At 50.1% G+C, this 19164-nt stretch overlaps 1 protein-coding gene across 6 annotated transcripts in view; it reads left to right on the top strand.

The window, feature by feature from the left end:
• The first annotated feature begins 1661 nt into the window (after positions 1 to 1661).
• PC (pyruvate carboxylase) overlaps positions 1662 to 19164 on the top strand; it is a 236585-nt gene continuing 219082 nt past the window's right edge. For 3 of the 6 annotated variants that reach the window (XM_073351709.2, XM_073351708.2, XM_073351711.2), the window contains exon 1: positions 1664 to 1744. The gene's annotated coding sequence lies outside the window, so the exon portion shown is untranslated. Of the gene's footprint in view, positions 1745 to 3303; positions 3370 to 13907; positions 14059 to 16252; positions 16305 to 19164 lie in introns of those variants that run through there. The other 3 variants (XM_073351710.2, XM_073351712.2, XM_073351713.2) reach the window with 3 other exon arrangements.

The following is a 19164-nucleotide window of genomic DNA, read 5'->3' as shown; positions in this document are numbered from 1 at the left end:
GTCCAGAAAGACACCCTCAGTGGAGCTGTGTTGTAAGGGGAAGAGCTTGGCTATATGTCCCTCTCCAAAATGCAGTACTATAAAGTGCATAGCACCCTCTACTGCTGCACTGGGGCACGGGTGGCCGCACTGACTGTGAGGGGAGTGTGCCCCCTGCTGAGCGCCATTCTGGGGACAGCACTGATTTACCAGGGTGAGCATCCCTTGCTGAGCCCTAATCCTCCGTTTCCTGCAGCAGCAGGGTTTTCTGTAGGCCTTGACCCCCATTAGCTTTGCAAGCCATGATGAGCTCAACCTGCCTAAGGAGAGAGGACTGTGCCATGCTAACACCTTTCAGGGAGGAGCTGTAAAAGCACAAACTGCAGTGCTGCAGAAAATGGGCACAGAGATGATGCATCTATTTGCACTGCTCCCAGCAGGGACTGCTGCCTGGGATGATCCCCTCAGCATCTCCTTTCTCTTTTCCACGTGCTGGTTCATTTCCATCACCCACTCCAGGTTTATGATGTGTGGAGGAGCAGCTACCAATAATGCCATCCCTTTGTCATCTCCCAGTCACCTTGCAGCAGAAGGGCTCACCAGCAGGGCCTTGATCCTAAGGACACGTGTGTGTGAGAGGGAGAGTGCAAGGGTGGCGTGGGGGTGTGTGTGTGTGAGCTGGGACAGAGAAATGCGGGTGGATGGAATCGGAACAAGTCCCCCGTGCGTTGTAAGCCCTAGGCTAGGCACAGTGAGGGTGGATTCCCCCAGGATCAGAGTCAGAGAGCTCTCCCCTGCCCTGATTATATTAGGCAGGTCACTTTGGGTTCTTTTGCCTGCCTCGCAGGAGCCACTTCACCGTCCCCAGAGCGCCGGAGTCCTGCGGTGATGATGGGGCCCTGACGCAGCGGCCTTGCAACGTGGAAGGTGGGAAGCCCGAGAGGGCAGCCCAGGGTATGTCAGGGGGCGGTGCTGGGGGCACAGTCCTCCCCCCTCCGCCTGGTGCAGCCTGACGCCGCTCGCTGTTTGGCTGTTAGCGACCCGGGGAGGGGGATTGTCCCGCCTCGCCCCTAAGGGGCACCCCAGCCAGGATGCAGCCTCGAGCAGGGTCCCCTGCAGCCGCCGCCCTGCCCCGCTACAGCGCCCAGGCACTGTCCCCACACTCGTTCAGCACGCGCCTCACCTCCCCGGCTGAGGGGCCCGCGCCCCAATAGTGTTACGGTCACGTGCTCCCGGCTTGGCCGGCTGAATGAATCACTCAGCTCCACCCACTACGTTGGGGCCCGCCCCTTCTTTCCGCCAACCAATTGCGGCAGGAGAGGTCTCAGTCGGACAGCCAATGGCCGTTCTTAGGTGGAGGTGGGTTCACTACGGTGCAGCCACGTCCCCCCTTTGGGCGGGGCTCTGGGAGGCCGATTGACATTTATATTGTCCAATAGAAAAAAGGAATGAGAGATGCTGGCCAATGCCAGGCATTGGATCCCAGGGGCGGCCAATAGAGAGGTGTTCAAGTCACTGAGGGGCGGGATGGCGCCAGGCTTGAACCGGTGAGTGACAGGTCCGCTCAGCCACAGATCGGGCTCTGGGGGCGCGACCGAGGGGAGATGGGGGTGTGGCAAAAGCGACCAATGGGAGGTGGCTTCGTAATGGAACAGCCAATGAGAGGCAGGTGGGCGGGGTAGGCTGAGAGGGGGCGGAGGCGTCTGGGGAAGTTGCGGTGGCTGGTATCTGACAGCTGGGGAGCAAGTGGCTGACGCGCCGTAGGGTAAGAAGGACCTCCTGGGACAGGGCGGGCTGGGGCCCCGGCACCCCCATATGGACCAGCCCCTCCCCCCGCATCGGCCAGGGCTGGACCTCCTCTCCCCCGTATGGACCAGCCCCTCCGCCCTCCACGGGCCAGGGCTGGACCTCTCTCCCCCCCCCCCCAATGGACCAGCCCCTCCCACTTCATAGACCAGGGCTGGACACCCCCTCCCCCATATGGACCAGCCCCTCTGCCCTCCACGGGCCAGGGCTGGACCTCCCCCCCCCGCATATGGACCAGCCCCTCCCACTTCATAGACCATGGCTTGTGCCCCCCTCCTTTGTATGGACCAGTTCCTGCCCCCTGTAGGGGCCAGGGCTGGACACCCCTCTCCCCTTGCATATGAATCAGTCCTTCCTCTCTCCGTATGGACTATCCCTGCATATGGACTATTTCCTTCCCCTATGGACTGGGCTTTATTGTCTTGTATGGATCAGGGCTGCACCTCCAGAATTTGGACCAGCCCCTCCTCCTCCCCTGCATAGACCAGGGATGAACTCTCTCCATCCCCTGTATTGACCAGGACTGGGCTCCCTCCCATATGAACCATCTCCTGCTCCTTCCCCATGGACCAAGTTGTACGGTCCCATATTGACCAGGGCTAGGCCTCTCCTCACTGTATATTCCAGTTGCTCCCCATCCTGTATAGACTGGGCTTTATTGCATGTTATGGACCAGTTCCTCCCTCCCTTCCCCATATGGATTAGGCTGTATCCCCTCATATGCACCAGTGCTGGACTCTCCCTCCTCCTTGTTTGGTCCAGTCTTCTTACCCAGGCTGTACCACCTGTATGGACCACACCTGTCAAGGACTGGGCTGGGCTCCCCCATCCCTAGCATGTACTAGGTTGTATGACTCCATATGGACTAGTCCCTTCTCTGTATTGACCAGATTCCCTTGTCATCCTTGTATGGACTGGGCTGAATTGCCACATGTGTACCAGTGATTGAACTGCAACGCTTTGCTGATATGGACCTTTCTTGGGGACTGGCCTGGATTACCACCCTTATGGATCTGCTCCTCCCCCCATTACAAACCAGTCTGAGGCCTTCACACTCATGTGTGGACTGAATTGTATTGTCCTATATGGGACAGTCCCTGGCAGGGGCTGAGTTGGGCTTCCTATGGAATGCCAGGCTTTCAGACTAGTCCATGCTTCTTTTGGGGACTAGCCTGTATCATGCCATATGGACCAGTCTATGTCAGGAAGTGAGCTGTGTCTCCTCAGACTAGTCCATATTAGGCATCCTGACATCTTCAGGGGACTGATTTGGGCTTCCCTGTGTATCCCCAGTGCTGTATTTCTCTATCTGGACCAGTCCCAGCTGTCCCATACAAACCCACCTCCTTTCTACCCACTGTGGGGTCTCCCTAATACAGACTACTCCAATGCCTAAATTTCCTTCTCACGGAACCATCTTAGGGCACCCTTTGCCCCCAAGTATAGACTTTGCTGCATGGCCCATATGGACCAGTCCCAGATGCCCAATACAAACCTTTCTCTCTTCTCCCCCCATAGGCTTTGGACCTGACCGCCCTAATGCCCTTTGGGGTACTGTGTGGCAAGGAGCATTGTGGGAGTTTGGTCTGTATCTCCTTTCCCTCACATTATGAACTTGTTTCTATCTTCCAGTAGGGACTAGAGCAACCTCTGGTGGGAATTGGCTTAGTTCCCACTCTCATAAATTACACTTCCCTTAGAAAATAGAGAAGTTTGTGGCCCAGGTTCCTTTCCCCAATTGAGATTGGTCTGTAACTCTGTGATAGGGACCCAGACCTAGATTCTCTACCCCTTAATATGGACTAGTATCGATCTCTTGGTGTAGACCTGTCCTTGGCCTTCTGACACCGTGGAGCAATTCCATCTCTCTGAATTGAGTACTCTGTATCCTCATAATATGGAGTCATCCGTAGGTCTTGTTGCCTCAATATGGACCAGACTGTATTCCTCAATATGGACTGGGTGTGGGTCTTCTGCTGTTGTAATGAGAGGGGACAGACTGGGCTATATTGGGAAGGATGGACAAGTCTGTGGTATTTGGGTAATGCGCCATGTTGGGAAAATGGGGTTGTGGTGTGTAGTGTATAGGACCTGCACTAGTCTCTATTGGGGTGGCACAGTTTGTAGTGCAGGGGCGGGGTTAATTCATCTGTATTGCTGTAAGCTTGAAGGCTTAATATAATAATAATAATTAATAATAAGGGTATACCAGTACAGGACTCTGCCTCGGGAAGAGGGTGTGTGGGTTATATCATCCCATACCCATTGGCATACCTGACTAGACAAGAAGGCATGGTTTTCTTTTAGGGCATCTTTGTGAGGGCTTGGGGATACAGAGTGGGCAGAGTTAAGGTTAATACCAACAAAGCTTTCACCTGCAGCATTCCTGAGCATGTAGCCCTTCAGGGCTGTCTTTGTACACGTGTGATGCGATCTCAGCCATAACTCTCAAGTTAGTGAAGATTCATTGCCTGGTAATTATCACTCCGGGGTTGCTGGTGCCACACCAGTCATCTGTTTCGATTGCAGACATGGACATCTTGAAAGATCTCTTGTGATGTGCTGCCTGGCAGCCTTGGATTGGTCTCTCCTCACAACCCCCATGATACAGACCATTCTCCCCAACAGGACCCCTTCTCTGATCCCATGGACCACTCAGAATGGTTGAGACCATTGATCATACTGGTTGTGTCCTCTTTCAGGTACTGGTCTGTAATGGGAAGGGAGGTAGGGTCTGGAAGTGGCCTTCAGATTTGTAAGGGAGCCTAGTGCTGGTATGTATTGGGAGGGCGTCATCTCTAGGGCCCTGTTTTCTGTGCTAACTTCTGTGTGTCTGGCTTTCTGCTCTGTGATTGGAGCTCAGGGTCTGATTTGGGTAGCAGCAAATGAGGAGGGACATAATGGGATGAGGGGAAAAGATGTACTACTACAGTGGGAAAACTGATCCGTCTATTGAGACAGGAGGGCATGGTTTGTAGTGGGGCTCATGATGGCCATCAGCTGGGTGGGCTTGTGGGCCTGGTTCTCACAGTGGTCACCAACTGGAGAGGATGCAGCCGTCTGAGCAGATGTGGGGAAGACTGGATCTGCCCCCCGTGATTGAGATTTAGCTCATGGGGCAAGGTCTCTGTGTTTAGCTCTGAAGTTGGCAGCTTGGCGCTGTGTGAATGGAGCATTGCTCCCGCGTGTTGAAGTCGCTGGAGCATATTCTTACTGATCTTCCTGCTGTAACATGTTGTTACTAATTAGTATAATGGTAGCAACTGAAGATCCCAGACAAGATCGGTGGAGGGTCCTATTGTGCTGGGCGTTGCACAGACCCCTCAGCCAAGATGGGGTCTTGTTGGACCGGGTGCTGCATGGCCCTCCATCAGGCTAGGCACCCCACCAGCACATAGTGAAAGACAGTCTCTGTCCTGAAGAGACGCTCACGGTCTAAATAGACAAAAGGTAGGAGAGAAACTTGCCTGGGGTCACACAGCAGGTCAGTGGCAGAGCTGGGAAAAGAATCTAGGTCTCCTTAGTTCCAATCTAGCATACACCACCCCCACTCCCAGATCATGCTGCTCCCCCATGAGCTCAGAATTGGATGGCATGGTGGGAAGAGCTCTCCTCACAATACAGCTTCCCCATTGCCTCTCTTGTGCCGAAATGTGGGGCTCCTTTTCAGCCCAGGACACGGATTGTCCTGCCTGCTTCTCATGCGCCCAGGTCCCACCCTGCCTAGCTGAGAGCTTTGTATCTTCCCCAGGAACTTTCTGCTCCTTGCAGTGCTGACTTGCACCATGCTGCCTTTCCTCCCGGACTGTTTCCCAGCTGCTTCCTTGCCTCTGAAACTGACAGCGGCTTTCTAACCTCAATTTTGCTGTGTCAGGGATTCGGGCTCTGAATGGAACGGGGCTGGGGGCACAGCCAGCTGCTGCAGACTTCAAATCTACAGGGGCATGTTTGACTTTAGTTCATCCGTCTTGTGTTATCCTCACAGACAGTGCCCCCAGGCTGCAAGAGTAGTGCAGTTCTTAATGCTCAGACACATGTATATAACAATTTGAGGGTAATTGATGATAATAATTATACCCAGCTTTTCTATAGCACTTTTCATCAGTAGACATCAAAGTAGCTCACAAAGGAGGTCAGTAGCTCTAGCCCCATTTTACAAATGGGGAAACTGAGGCACAGGAAAGGGAGGTGACTTGCCCACAGTCACCCAACAGGCCAGTGGCAGAGCTGGGAACAGAATCCTGAATCCCAGTCCAGTGCTTTACCCACTAGACCACATAGCTGTTTCCTCTAGGCCCACTCCTACTTAAGAGGGAAATGAGGATCTGTACTCTCTTTTGCTCCTGGATTAAGACCTTTTTTTTTTTTTTTCTCTTTTTTTAACTAAGTTAATTTTCATTCAGTCAACTCAGTCCCTCAGATAAGGACTGAGAGAGCTCCCACCCTGCATGGTCTTCCAAAGAGACCTCCTTCATCTTCCAAAATAACCTCTGGCAAAACAGAAGTTGTGTTTTAAGATCTGATATTTTAAGCAGAAAAGGTGTTTGCAAAAAGATCCTTTCAGGCTGGATTGTAAAGAGAGAACAGATTTTATTTCCATAGTGGGCTTCATAGTTGTTACGGCTAGAAGGGACCATTCTGATCATCTAGTCTGGCCTCCTGCAGAACACTAGGGCTGGCTGAAATTTTGTTGTCAAAACTTTTCTTTTTATTAATGGAGAAGTGAGTTTTTGGCTAGACATAATTTTTGTTTAAAATTGTCTGCTTCCCATGGAACACTGTTTTTTTTTTTTTTTTTCTTTTGGTCACAAAGCCAAATGCCCCAAAACTAAAATGTTTTGATTTGGATATGCAGCTGCAGTGTCTCATGGGAATTGTAGTTTGGTTGCCTCATGTCCCCATTCTCTGTTTACTAGGCTCCCTGACTGGTTGTGGGCTCCCATGATACATTGCCTCCCCTTTTCAAGAAGAGACATTGTGCTGCATCACAGGAGATGTAGTCTGACCAAGGAACTCGGCCAAGAGAGGAGAAGGGAGCATGAGGCAACTGAACTACATCTCCCAAGATGCACTGTGGCCAGGCATTACCATGATCTATGTACCACATGCCTTCTGCAAGAGGGCAGACTGTTGCATCATGGGAGACATACTCTGATCAGGGAGGCTGGCCTATAGAGGAGAATGGGAGCATGAGGCACCATTATGTGACTTTCAAATTAAATTATTTCTGGTTTTGGCTTATATTTTTTGGTATCTAAATTTCAGTGTGTGTGGGAGGGATCCAAATGTTCAGTGGAAAATAATGCTATTATCCCACCAGCTCTGTATAACCCAGGGCAAAGAATCTGACCTGGTAGATTCTGTGTCAAACCCATAATGGAGTCTCCTTTAAGGCATAATGTGTCTGCAATTTCCCTGGCTTCAGGATCAGGACAGCTTATCCTGGCTGCAGGGATCACTGTAGAGCAGTGTATAGCGGCTGTGCTATATGTGGTATGAAATAAAATGTCCCTCTCCCTTTACTGGCTTGCAATACAATGTAGTTTGTCTTCAGGAGATGTCTGATGAAAGTTGTTTTTTTTTTTTCAATCAAAGCCTAATTAGCTAATTATATAAACATTGATCAGTTAATGATTGTGGGGCAGCAGGGTGTGTAAGCCCTCGAGTGTGGCTATTAAAGGGTCATGCTAATAAATGATTTACCAGGGTAGTAATAGTTGGGAGAAATGGTAGTGATTTAATCTCTGAGGACATCTAGGTGTTGGCACTGTGACCAGTGCTGGGGTCCTCAGGACTCCTGGGTTCTGTTCCCAGCTCTGGAAGGAGGAGGTAGGTCTAGTAGTTAGAGGAGAGAACGGGCAGAATAAGGAGTCAGGAAGCCTGGTTTTTGTTCCCACATCCTTGAGGGGAGTGGGGATCAAGTGGGACTCCTGTGTTCTGTTCCCATGTGTGCCACTGACTTGCTATGTGACCTTGGGCATGGCCAGCCTGTGCCTTAGTTTCCCCATCTGTAAAAAAATGGGATAAGGCCAATCTCACCCAGAGACTTTGCGGCTTCCTTCATGTCTGTAGAGTGCTTTGAGATCCAGGCCCAGAGAGCCATAGGAGGATTACTCATCAGGTAGCCAGTAATCCTACCTGGTGCCTGCAGAGGTTGTGCTGCCTGATAGTGGAGTGCTCCGGTATCAGTGCCGGCATCTGGAGTGCCAGCCAGCATGTGTGTTTTGGATCTTGGAGAGTGGGGCAGAATGCAGCACCATCCCCTGGGGGACAAAGGCCGTTGCCTCAGCAACGTTCTGCCATGCTAAGTTTGCTTCTATATTTGTGTCTTCTATGTGGTGGCCAAATGTCATCCTGAGCCACTGGACAACAACCTTGTAGCCCCCCTGTGAAATTCCCCTCTTTTTTCCTTGGGATAACTTGGGGGTTTCTGTCATCAGTCGCTCTGCACTGGAGTGGGTAGAGAGGCAGTTAATCTCCCATCTTTGACTTCCAGGGTGAAGCCAGAGCAATTCTGAGCTAGGATCATAACCATCAGCTGATTTCGGAATCTGCTAATACAGCCCCTTGCACCTGGCACTGTGGAAGGGAGGATTTTAAGTGGATCGTGGAAGATATTTATAGGGGGGAGCAGTTTGCAGACAAGTGTGTACGGGGGAGCAATTTGCACATGCCAGATGGACATCTACAGGGGGAATACTTTGCAGGCACACACATGAGTATACGTATGCAGTGAGGAGCAGTGTGCAGGTGTGTGTGCACCCACACAAATGGGGGGAGTGCTTTGCAGGCTAGGATGACTAGATGTCCCAATTTTATAGGGATAGTCCTGATATTCAGGGCTTTGTTTTATATAGGTGTCTATTACATCCACCCCCTGTCCCAATTTTTCATACTTGCTGTCTGGTCACCTTATTGCAGGCACAGGTGTGTGCATAGGGGAGCAGTTTGCAGGTGCTCCCGTGAGAGTGCAGGGGGAGTGCTTTGCACACACGTGTAGGGGGAAGTACTTTGCAGGCACATATACAAGAGTGTGCGAGGGGGAGGGAGAATGGAGCATTCTGCAGGCAAACGTGCAGTCCCCATGTGCACTCTCTCATATGGGGGGAGCACTTTGCAATGACAAGTAACTTCTGCTGTGCTGCAAGCTGTCGCTGATCAGCTGAGCCTTCTTGCCTTGGATTCCTCCATGTCAGCATCGGGCTGCTTCTGCTGCATCGTTCCTTGTGTGAGAAGGGGCGGAGGATGAGATAACGTGTGGTGCAAAACACAGCTGGCTTTCAGAATTAAGCTCGCTGCTCAGTGGCGAAGGGGGTCAGAGGGTCACACACCAGCACAACTGCGAGCTGAATAACCCAGTAACAACGTGCAGTAAACAAAAATGGAAGGGACTCCATCTGCAAAGGCTGCTTTTGTGTTCCTCTGGCCGAGCATTGTTGCAGTCGCTGTGCTGTGATTGCAAGCCCACTCATGCTGGGTGTTGCAGTCGCAGCTCCTGACTGCTTAAGAAGTCTGTCTGTCTTTCTGATAGGACCACCCCCTCGTCACTGTAGTATCTGCCAGTTATCCTGGCTGCCAGTTTGTCTCATCCACTTCTCTATTTACCTGGCCCACGTATTGCTGTAGTGCCTGAGAAACCTCCTGCTCCCCTTGAACATGTTTATAGACGCAGAGACTTTAAGGCCAGCAAGGACCATCATGATAATCTAGTCTGATCCCTTGCACATCACAGGCCACCCACGCCTGTAATAGACTCCTAACTTCTGGCTGAGTTACCGAAGTCCACAAATCATGGTTTAAAGACTTCAAGTTACAGAGAATTCACCATTTACTCTAGTTCAAACCAGCAAGTGACCCATGCTGCAGAGGAAGGTGAAAACCACCCAGGGTCTCTGCCAATCTGACCTGGGGGAAAATTCCTTCCCGACCCCAAATATGGTGATCGGTTAGGCCCTGAATATGTGGTTGAGACCCTTCAGCCAGACACCTGGGAAAAAATTCTCTGTAGTAACTCAGAGCCCTTCCCATCTAGTGTCCCATCTCTGGCGGTTGGAGATATTTGCTTAAAGCAATCTCCCAAGAGCCACATGCCATTGTAGGCAGTCTCATTGTACCATCCTCTTCACAAACTTATCAAGCTCAGTACTGAAACAAGTTTAATTTTTTTGCCCCTGCTGCTCCTCTTGGAAGGCTATTCCAGAACTTTACTCCTCTGATGGTTAGAAACCTGGTCTAATTTCGAGCTCAAACTTATCAGTGGCCTTTTTATATCCTTTTTGTGTATGCCATCATTGGCCCTTAAATAACTCCTCTCCCTCCCTGGTGTTTATCCCTCTGATGTATTTATAGAGAGCAATCATATCTCCCCTCAGCCTTCATTTGGTTAAACTTAACAAATCAAGTTCCTTACCTCTCCTCTTGTAAGGTAGGTTCTCCATTCCTCTGATCTTCCTAGTAGCCCTTCTCTGCACCTGTTCCCAGTTTGAATTCATTGTTCCTAAACATGGTCTCAGCAGTGCCTTGTATAATGGCACTAACACTTCCCTATCTCGACTGGGAATACCTTGCCTTACGCATCCTAGGATTGCATTAGCCTTTTTCGCAGCTGCATCACATTGATAGCTTGTAGTCATGCTTTGATTGACCAATATATTCAGCTCTTTTTCCTCCTCTCTTGCTTCCAACTGATACGTCCCCAGCTTATAGCAAAAATTCTTGTTGTTAGGCCCTAAGTCGGGGTGGGCAAACTTTTTGGCCCGAGGGCCACATCTGGGTGGGGAAATAGCATGCAGGACAATGAATGTAGAGCTAGGGCAGGGGTTGGGGTGTGGGAAGAGGTGTGGGGTGCAGCAGGGGGCTCAGGGCAGGGGGTTGGGGGGCAAGAGGGGTGCGGCGGGGGCTCAGGGCAGGGAACTGGGGGGCAGGGTGCAGGAGGGGTTTGGGGTGTGGGCTCCAGGATGGCAGCAGTGCGCAGCGGAGCTCAGGCAGGCTCCCTGCCTGACCGGGCCACGCGTCGCTCCTGGAAGTGGCTAGCACCACGTTCCTGCAGCCCCTGGGGGAGGGGGGGTAGAGGGCTCAGCGCGCTGCCCTCGCTCGTGGGTACCTCCCCCAAAGCTCCCACTGGCCGCGGTTCCCCATTCCCGGCCAATGGGGGTTGTGGGGTACGGTGCCTTCAGGCGAGGGCAGCGCCCGGAGACCTTTGCCTCCCTCGCCACCCCGGAGCTGCAGGGACTTGGTGCGGGCTGCTTCTGGGAGTGGTGCGGGGCCCGCGGCGCCACGGGGGTGGCAATCCCACAGGCTGGATCCAAAGCCCTGACTGGCTGGATCCGGCCCGCCGGCCATAGTTTGCCCACCCCTACCCTAAGTGCATGACCTTGCACTATTCAAATTCATTGCATTTCTATTACTCCAATTTTCAAGGTCATCCAAATCTTCTTGTATGGTATTCTGGTCCTCCTCTGTATTGGCAACAACTCCCAACTTTGTCATCTGCAAATTTTATTAGCGCACGTCCATTTTTTATGCCAAGGTCATTCATGAAAATGTGAACTAAGATTGGTCCCAAGACCAATCCCTGAGGAACTCCACTCGTAACTTCCCTCTAACCTAACAATTCACCTTTCATTATGACCTGTTGTAGTCTCCCCTTCAACCAGTTCCTTATCCATCTTTCGATTCTCATATTAATCCCCGTCTTCTCCAGTTTAACTAATAATTATGCCCTGTAAGGTAGAGCAGAGCTGTTATCCCCATTTTACAGATGGGCAAATTGAGGCACAGAGAGACTAGGAGACATGCTCAAGATCTCTGGTGGAGCAGGGAATTGAACCTAGGTCTCCTAAGTCTCTCACTAGCACCCTTACCGCTGTGCCTCCATCTTCTCCTTCATCTTTTATGTCTTTGGAGCAGGTATGGTCTTTTACCATGTGTTGGGTTCTGCCCAGAACAATGGGCCCCCCATCCCAGTTTCAGCCAGGGGGATCTGTGTGGCACATTGCACAGTGGAGGATTCCCCTGAACTCCAAAGGGTCTATGTTGCCCCCAGCATGATGGGCTCCCCCTCAGTTTCCATTGAGGTCTGTCCAGTGTCCAAGATGATGGAAAGCCCCCAATCTCAGTTTGCGGGGCTCTTTGTGGTGTCTAGCATGATGGAGAGCGCTCCCAATCTTTGTCAGGGTCAGCGTGACACCCAGCACCCGGGCGGTGAGGGGCCCTGATCTTGGTTGGGGACTGTGCACACCCAGTGGGGGCCCCAGCTCAGCTGGTTTCCAGATACTACTACAATACACATGTTAATATTGGTGCATCTGTTTGTAATTTGTATTACGTAACTGGCTCTGTCTCCTAACATAACATTACAAAGGGACCCGAGTGTCTCATGGTCTTTGTCTGTATTGGGTAAAGGCAATATTAAATGCAACCACTAGCTTCAGTGCAGTGCTATGGCTGGTAGTGTAAAAACTCAAGCTCTCCTGGATTTTGAAGGGACCATTCTGGCCATCCAGTCTGAGCTCCTGCGTAACACAGGCCTGAGAATGCCCCCCCCAGCCCCTTCTGCCTCCAGCCCAGCTTGGTGGTTGAGCCAGAGTGGATCTTTTTAGTGAGATGTGCAGTCTTGAACTATAGACTCCAAGTGATGGAGAATCCACCCCATCCCTGGGTCAGCTGTTCCAATGATTAATCCCCCTCCGTGATAAAAATCTGTGCCTTATTTCTAGTCTGAATATAACAAAAATGTCCAGAGTTGTTTCAATAAATACTGAAATGAGAGAAAACCTCATGCTTCAGGCCGTAAGCTGATCTCTAATTTTCAGAAGTAAAGAGGAAACTTTTTTCCTTGGGCAGTTTATCCTGTAAGCGGGGGGTTCCTCTCACGCATGTGGTGCTGGCCGCTGTTAGAGACTGGAGGCTGGACAACGTGGACCTTCAGTTTGACCCAGTGATTCCTATGTTCCAAAGGGCAAACGCTTATTGCCACTGTTTTCTCAATCATTCAGCGACAATTTGATCAGCTCTAATCAGTTCTGTCCAGTTTCTTATACCCCACTATTGCTGTAGTATGTGAGTGCCTTCCAGCAGAGCTACAGTGACTGCAGCTACACCCCTGTCAGGTGTTTGTTCTCTCTTCCTTTCTCCCAGGGGGAGAAGCATGGTTCAGAGGAATGTCTTGTTTTGGTAGGTGAGGCGTCTTGGATTTTTTAAATATACATGTTTGTTAGAGAAGGCAAAGTCAAAGAACTGTTCCTGGCTGTTGGAATGGAAAGTGGGGAGGTTTGTAATGGTCCTTAGTCCTGGAGAAGTTCATTCCACAGCATCAGACCTGTCTCTGAGCTCCTGCACGGGCGAGCTTTACCCTTCTTGTAGAGAGCTACTTTGTGCCAGAGGAGCAGAGTTGTTAACTGTGGTCTTCATCGCGGCTCCTTTAAATACCTTGGGCCTGGACCACGGAGTGCCTTGCAGATAAAGACTGAGACTTTGCTCTTGGTTAGAAGTTCTGCAGGAGGCCAGTGTAAGGTGTGGAGGACGGGGCTGATGTGCGTGTGGTAGCCTGAATGGGTGGCGAGATGTGCTGTGGCAGTTTTCTGTACTTGACGTTTCCTCCGCTCCGAAGGGTTCATGCCCAGGTATGTCGCGTTGCTGGAGTCCAACTGAGAAGTGACAAAGGGGGGAATAGCTGAGTCCTGGATGGGATGGAGTCTCCTAGCTAACTGGAGGTGGTAGAAAGCGTTACTCGTGGAGGATCTCGGCCTATTTGGAGAGGGTAAGCACATCTGTTTCACTGTTTCACCAGAGCTTGAGCTCTGCCAGCCTCTGTGGAAGATGTGGGCTTCAACTTACTCTCTCCACTTACAAAACCAGGATCAAGGCATCAATCGAGCAAGGCAGCTCTGAGCATGCAGTCCTCAGCAAAGAGATTATTATGTCAATTATTATTATGCTGGTAGGCAAGTCTGATCTCTGATTGCAAGAGGGATTCCACATGGTGGTAGCACCAGCCACTCTGTTAAGGCAATTCATTTTCTCCTTCCAAGAGCGCTGGATTTGGTTGTTGCCGACTGCATGAAAAATATGGTGCTGCTTTGGAAAGTAACTGTTTAAATAGCACCCTTCTTGCTCAACAGGTCTGCAACCGCTTGCTGAGCCAAATTCCCTCCCTCTGTGTTGCCAAGGGCATGGTGTGCAGGCAATGCGAAGGAGGTCGCTGAGGGCAGAGTCCGGGCTGCTCAATTTCTCTCTTCCTGGGCAGGATGTGTGAGTGACTCAGATCCTGGGGTGAGTTTGCAGTTCAAAAAAATCCAAACCATCTTGTAAACTGAGCACATTTAATTTGGAGAAAGTGAAACCAATATGAACCTTGAAGAGAGCTCAGTGCAGGGTGCATAGAAGAGCAACAAAGCTGATTTGAGGGCTGGAAAAAATGCCTTGCGGTGAGAGACTCAGGGGGCTCAGTCTATTTAGCTTCTCAAAAAGATGGTCAAGGGGTGACTTGATTATGGTGCTTAAGTACCTTCACAGAGAGAAAATACTGTGTAGTAAAGGACTCCATAACCTAGCAGAGAAAGGCAGAACAGGAACCAATAAATCTGTGTTTGCACAGCACTTAGCACAATGGGGTCCTGGTTCGTGACTGGCACGATGGTAATAAAAACAACAATAATAATAATGACGAAAGTCAAAGCCAGATTCAGTCAAAAGAAAAATAAGGTATTTTTTTTGTAACAGTGCAGGTGACTTTCCATTGGAACAAACTCCCAAGGGAAGGGATGGATTCTCCGTCTCTTGGTATCTGCAAATCCAGACTGGATGCTTTTCAGGAAGATGCTTTAGAGAAACACAAGATATTGGGCTCCATACAGGGTAACTGGGTCTTGTGCTATATAGGAGGTCAGACTAGATTACATTGTCTAATGGTCCCTTTTGGCCTTAAAAATCTATGAATTTATTTAACTGCCAAGACAGCCACTCTCCTCTGTTATGACCCAGCTGCGGGAGATGTGGTGACCAAGGATCCCAGGGGATCTGGCTGGGGAAAGAGCTTCCGGAGAGAGTGGAGAAATCCAGAGTGTGATCTCCTTCAGGAAATGCTGCCCTAGCCTTCCTATTTGCTTAATGCTTTTCCATCGGAACGAGAATGGCAGTCCAACCGGCTGCAGCGGACATCTGAGATGGGCCTCTTCCATAAAGCTGCCCAGTGCTCTACTCACGTGATTTTGAGTCCTGCACCTTCCTACACTGTTCTGTCTTGCCCCGTCTTGTTTAATCCAGTGCCCCCACTCTCCCCAGCAGGGAGATACTGCTTTTAGCTTTCACACCAGTAGGAATATCTTATTCCACATGCGATAGCAGAGAATGTTTTTGATCTTGCCGCTGGCATCATCTTGATTCATGTCCTTTCGAGAACCGTAGCTGATGAGTAACCCTGAAATGCACACTTTGCGGCGAGGCTGGTGAAGTGGGTGCTTGCTCTGCAGTTCAGGTCCTTGCACGGAAACATGGCCTTCAGCTGTGGTGTGTGCGAATGAAGGATCTTAATGACCTTTATTTTTATGAATGGCTTCCCTAGGGGCTTGCCCTCACTGAAAGGTTGAGATTCCCCGCTCAGAACCAAGAGGAGAACCCGGTTCCTTGCTCTAACTGCTCGATAAATGCTGCCCACAGTTCTACGATGTAGCCACCCTTGCGTTGTGTTCAAAGATCCAAGCCATGGAGCCCTCTGATCTCAGCACTCAAGTCCTTGGCAGCTGCTCAGGTCCAAAGGGGCAGTCCTCCAAGGGAGGAAGGGTGGCCCAGTGGTTAGGGCACTAACTTCTGACATGGGAGATTCAGGTTCCTGCTCCACCACAAACCTCCTTTGTGACCCAGGACAAGTCACTTAGCCGCTCTATGCCTCAGTTTCCCCATCTGTAAAATGGGGATAACAGCACTGCTCTATCTCACGGGCGGCGAGGATAAATGCATTAAAGACTTTCAGGTGCTCAGATACTAGAGTAATGAGGACTGTGTAAGTTCCTTAGGTAGATAGCTATGTCTGTTACGCAAGGGGCAGCTCCCTCGCTGCCCCCTGGAGCGATTGGCTCAGGCTCTGTGCAGGTGTTGCTGCGTTGGTTACACAAGGAGCAGTTCCCCGCCCCCGCACCCCGAGCAGTTTGGCTCAGGTTATCTGCTGTCCCAGACAAGCTGAGATCTGTTTCATTTTAGAACTCTCCTTTCTTTGAATAGCTGGCCATTTTTGGGTTACTAATTGGGTTGCCTGCATGACTGAGCATGGAGAACAGTGTACGCTACTTGGCAGTGTAAAGGAAGTGATTGGGAGGGAGGGCTGTTTATCAAGCCACCAAGACTTGAGACACTGTACTGGTAAGAGGTCAAGGGCTTGAAAATTACTGCAGATTTACACAGGCAATCTGGCAACGCAATGAATATTCAGCAGGTCTCCAGTGAGGACCTCAATATTGCCGGTGTGTAGAGCCCTGCAAATCTGCTGCTATCTGTGGACCATGTTTGCGGATCGGATGCAGGTACAAATTTTGTATCCCCGCAGGGCTCTACCAATGTGTTCAAAAAATCAGCGCTTGAGCACGACCATAGTGTGAGACTGGCTTAAAAATCAGGAGATTTTAACAAACGTTGGGGTCTTTGTCCTCTGGTTTCTGAGTCTTTAGGGGGCAGCTGTGTCACGTTTTCAAGTTTTTCCCTTGGAACTGTGAAGGGTGGTATCTTCTCTTTTCATTTAAAAAAAAAAAAAGTTGACATTCTAACTAACCCCATCATGTGATGCCGGGAGCCTGAGGCTTTATGAAAAATGGCAGATATTGCGAGACTCTTGATAAAATCACGGGGGTTGGCGATGCTGCCATAGCGTCAGCATTTAGATCTATTCAGGGAAATTGACTGTTGCAGAATAGCTTCCGCTAGGGCTGCTGATTGAAGAGTGCCTTTCTCTGGTTTAGTGTAGCGGACTAGGGGCAGAGAGCAGTTCTTTGGCTGATCAGGGGAATGGAGAGCTGATCTTGTTAGAGGAGACTGAAAGAGCCAGGCTTGTTTAGCCTGGTCAGGTGAAGGCTGAGAGTGGATCTGGTTGTTCCTTCTCTAAATACGTGGAGGGGAGAACCCCAGGGAGGGAGAAGAGCTATTGAAGCTAAAGGACAATGTCGCCACAAGAACCAGTGCGGCTAAATTGGTCAGGAATCAGCTGAGGCCGTTAAGGAAGGTTTTAGCCATCAGAGGAGGGAGGTTCTGGAACAGCCTCCCCATAGCAGCAGTTGAGAACAAACACCCCAGTTAGTTTGAAGATGGAGCTGGATACGTTTCTGCCAGGATCCTAAGCGGGAGTTGGCTGCGATAGCAGGGACTGGATGTGATAATCTAGGAGGTCCCTTCTTGTGTAATCCACTTTGAATTTGGAGTCAGCTAAACAGGAAAAAGGAACGTCTGTTCAGCGTAAGTGTCCGCACGGGGGCTATTTTGGAATAGCTGTTGTGGTTTAAGCTCACACTTTACCTTATTCTACGCTACAGGCTTTCGTTGGTACTACTCAGTCAGACCACTCCCTTGACCATTGGCAGAAGTACGTAGGGAAGGCCTGTCTTAAGTTACAGGAACAGAACTAGTTTATATTCTCCAAGCAAAGCCCAGATCTGCTGCCTCTCAGTCTGGTTCTTCCAGTCCGACCCTTCCTTTCCAAACAGGTCTGGGCTTTCCCCCAGGAGAGCGAGATAGCTGTAGTCGTTCTGGCATGGTCTGTTTCCAATCCTTCAAGGTCAGCTGTTAAGCGAGTACTAGAGGAGGCCCGCACAAGAGAGTTCTAGCATAGCTGCGCCTCTTGCGGGGGAGATCGGCTTGTGCTTTTTGGGTTTGGGCAACATTCCTATGCCAGCAAAAGCCCTGGGGGTAGGTGCAGTAATCACGGCAAACTAAGCTGGGATGGCTTACTTCACTGCTCGACCTTGGGGGTTTTCTCCCTCCTGTGCAGCATGGGGCGCAGGTGGCCTGCTGGGATCCCCTGGGCACGGCTCATCTCAGCAATTCCCTGCCAGCGCAGGGGCTTCGGGCATTGATGGTCTCTCCTGTTCCCTGCTTGGGGCTCACAGCAGTTTAGCCTCCTGAGGGCTGAAATACTTGAATGTAACCTCACTTTAGTCTTTGGGCTTAATATAGGTGTATGTGGGTGAAATGTACTGGCCTGTGCCCTAGAGGTCAGAATAGATTTTAATGGTCCCTTCTGACCTTAAACTCTATGAAACCTCTTGAAACACACACCCCAGTATGTTCAGGATTATCATCAATATGCTTATGATGAAGGTAAAGTTTTGACTTGGAATAAGGCCATCAAAATGAAAAGGCTGAGGAAACACTGCTCTAGATTGCATCTCATAGATCAGAGAATTTCACCCACTGATTCTTGCACTGCACCCAAATCCTTCTCTTCCTTCAGGGTTAACGTGCTTCAAAAATAGGTGGCTATATCCCTATTAGTCATCATTTAGTTAAGCTACATGCACTTGGTTCCTCTTTCTTTCTCACCGTGATTAGCAATTGCTCCAGGCCTTGAATTCCATCTTAACACACACAGGGCTGATCTCTTCAAAAGCTGCCAGAGGAATTCGGAAACCCAGTTCCCGTTTAAAATTAACAGGAATTGGGCATCAGAAATCCCAAGTAGGTATATGTAGCTGGAGGATATTTCACTGTCTCTTTGGCAGCCTCATCATGTGGCTTTTTCTCCACAAAGATCCCATGAGGCCTTGCCCCTGTGGGACAGGGACTATCTTTGTATTCTGTGTTTGTGCAGTACCTAGCAAAGTGGGGTGGTGATCCATGTTTAAGACCCCTATTTACTATCCCAGTGCAAACTACTGGTGGTGATTCTGGGGAGCTGAGCATTGTGAGCGAGGTACCCAGAGGGTATTGCCATTGAAAACTGTTTAGGCTAGTATGGTATAAAGTACAGTTTTACTTTATAGAGCCCCCCGCTACTGTGTGCCTCACAACCTTTATTATATTTATCCTCACAACACTCCATGTGCGAGGGAATTATTCCCATTTTACAGATGGGAAGATGAGGCACAAAGAGCCTAAGTCAACTTACATCTATTTTTAAACCAATATAGAGTCATAGGATTTTTAAGAACAGAGGGGACCATTAGAGCATCTAGGATAGCACAGGCTAGAGACTATCACCCAGCTACCCCTGCACTGAGCCCAGCACTTTGCTGCAGAAAGGCAGCCAGATCTTGATTTGAAGACCTAATGAAATGGAGAATCCATCCCTTCCCTTGGGAGTTTGTTCCAACGGTAATCACCTGCAGTGTTAAATCCGTGCCGCCTTTCTAATTTGAGTTTTTCTGGCTTTTACTTCCAGCTGTTGGTTCTTGTTCT

Source organism: Lepidochelys kempii, chromosome 7 (genome assembly GCF_965140285.1).
Source record: "Lepidochelys kempii isolate rLepKem1 chromosome 7, rLepKem1.hap1, whole genome shotgun sequence".
Lineage (NCBI taxonomy): Eukaryota > Metazoa > Chordata > Testudines > Cheloniidae > Lepidochelys > Lepidochelys kempii.
The sequence above is the reverse complement of the archived record's forward strand: the minus strand, read 5'-3'. Positions and strand labels throughout refer to the sequence as shown.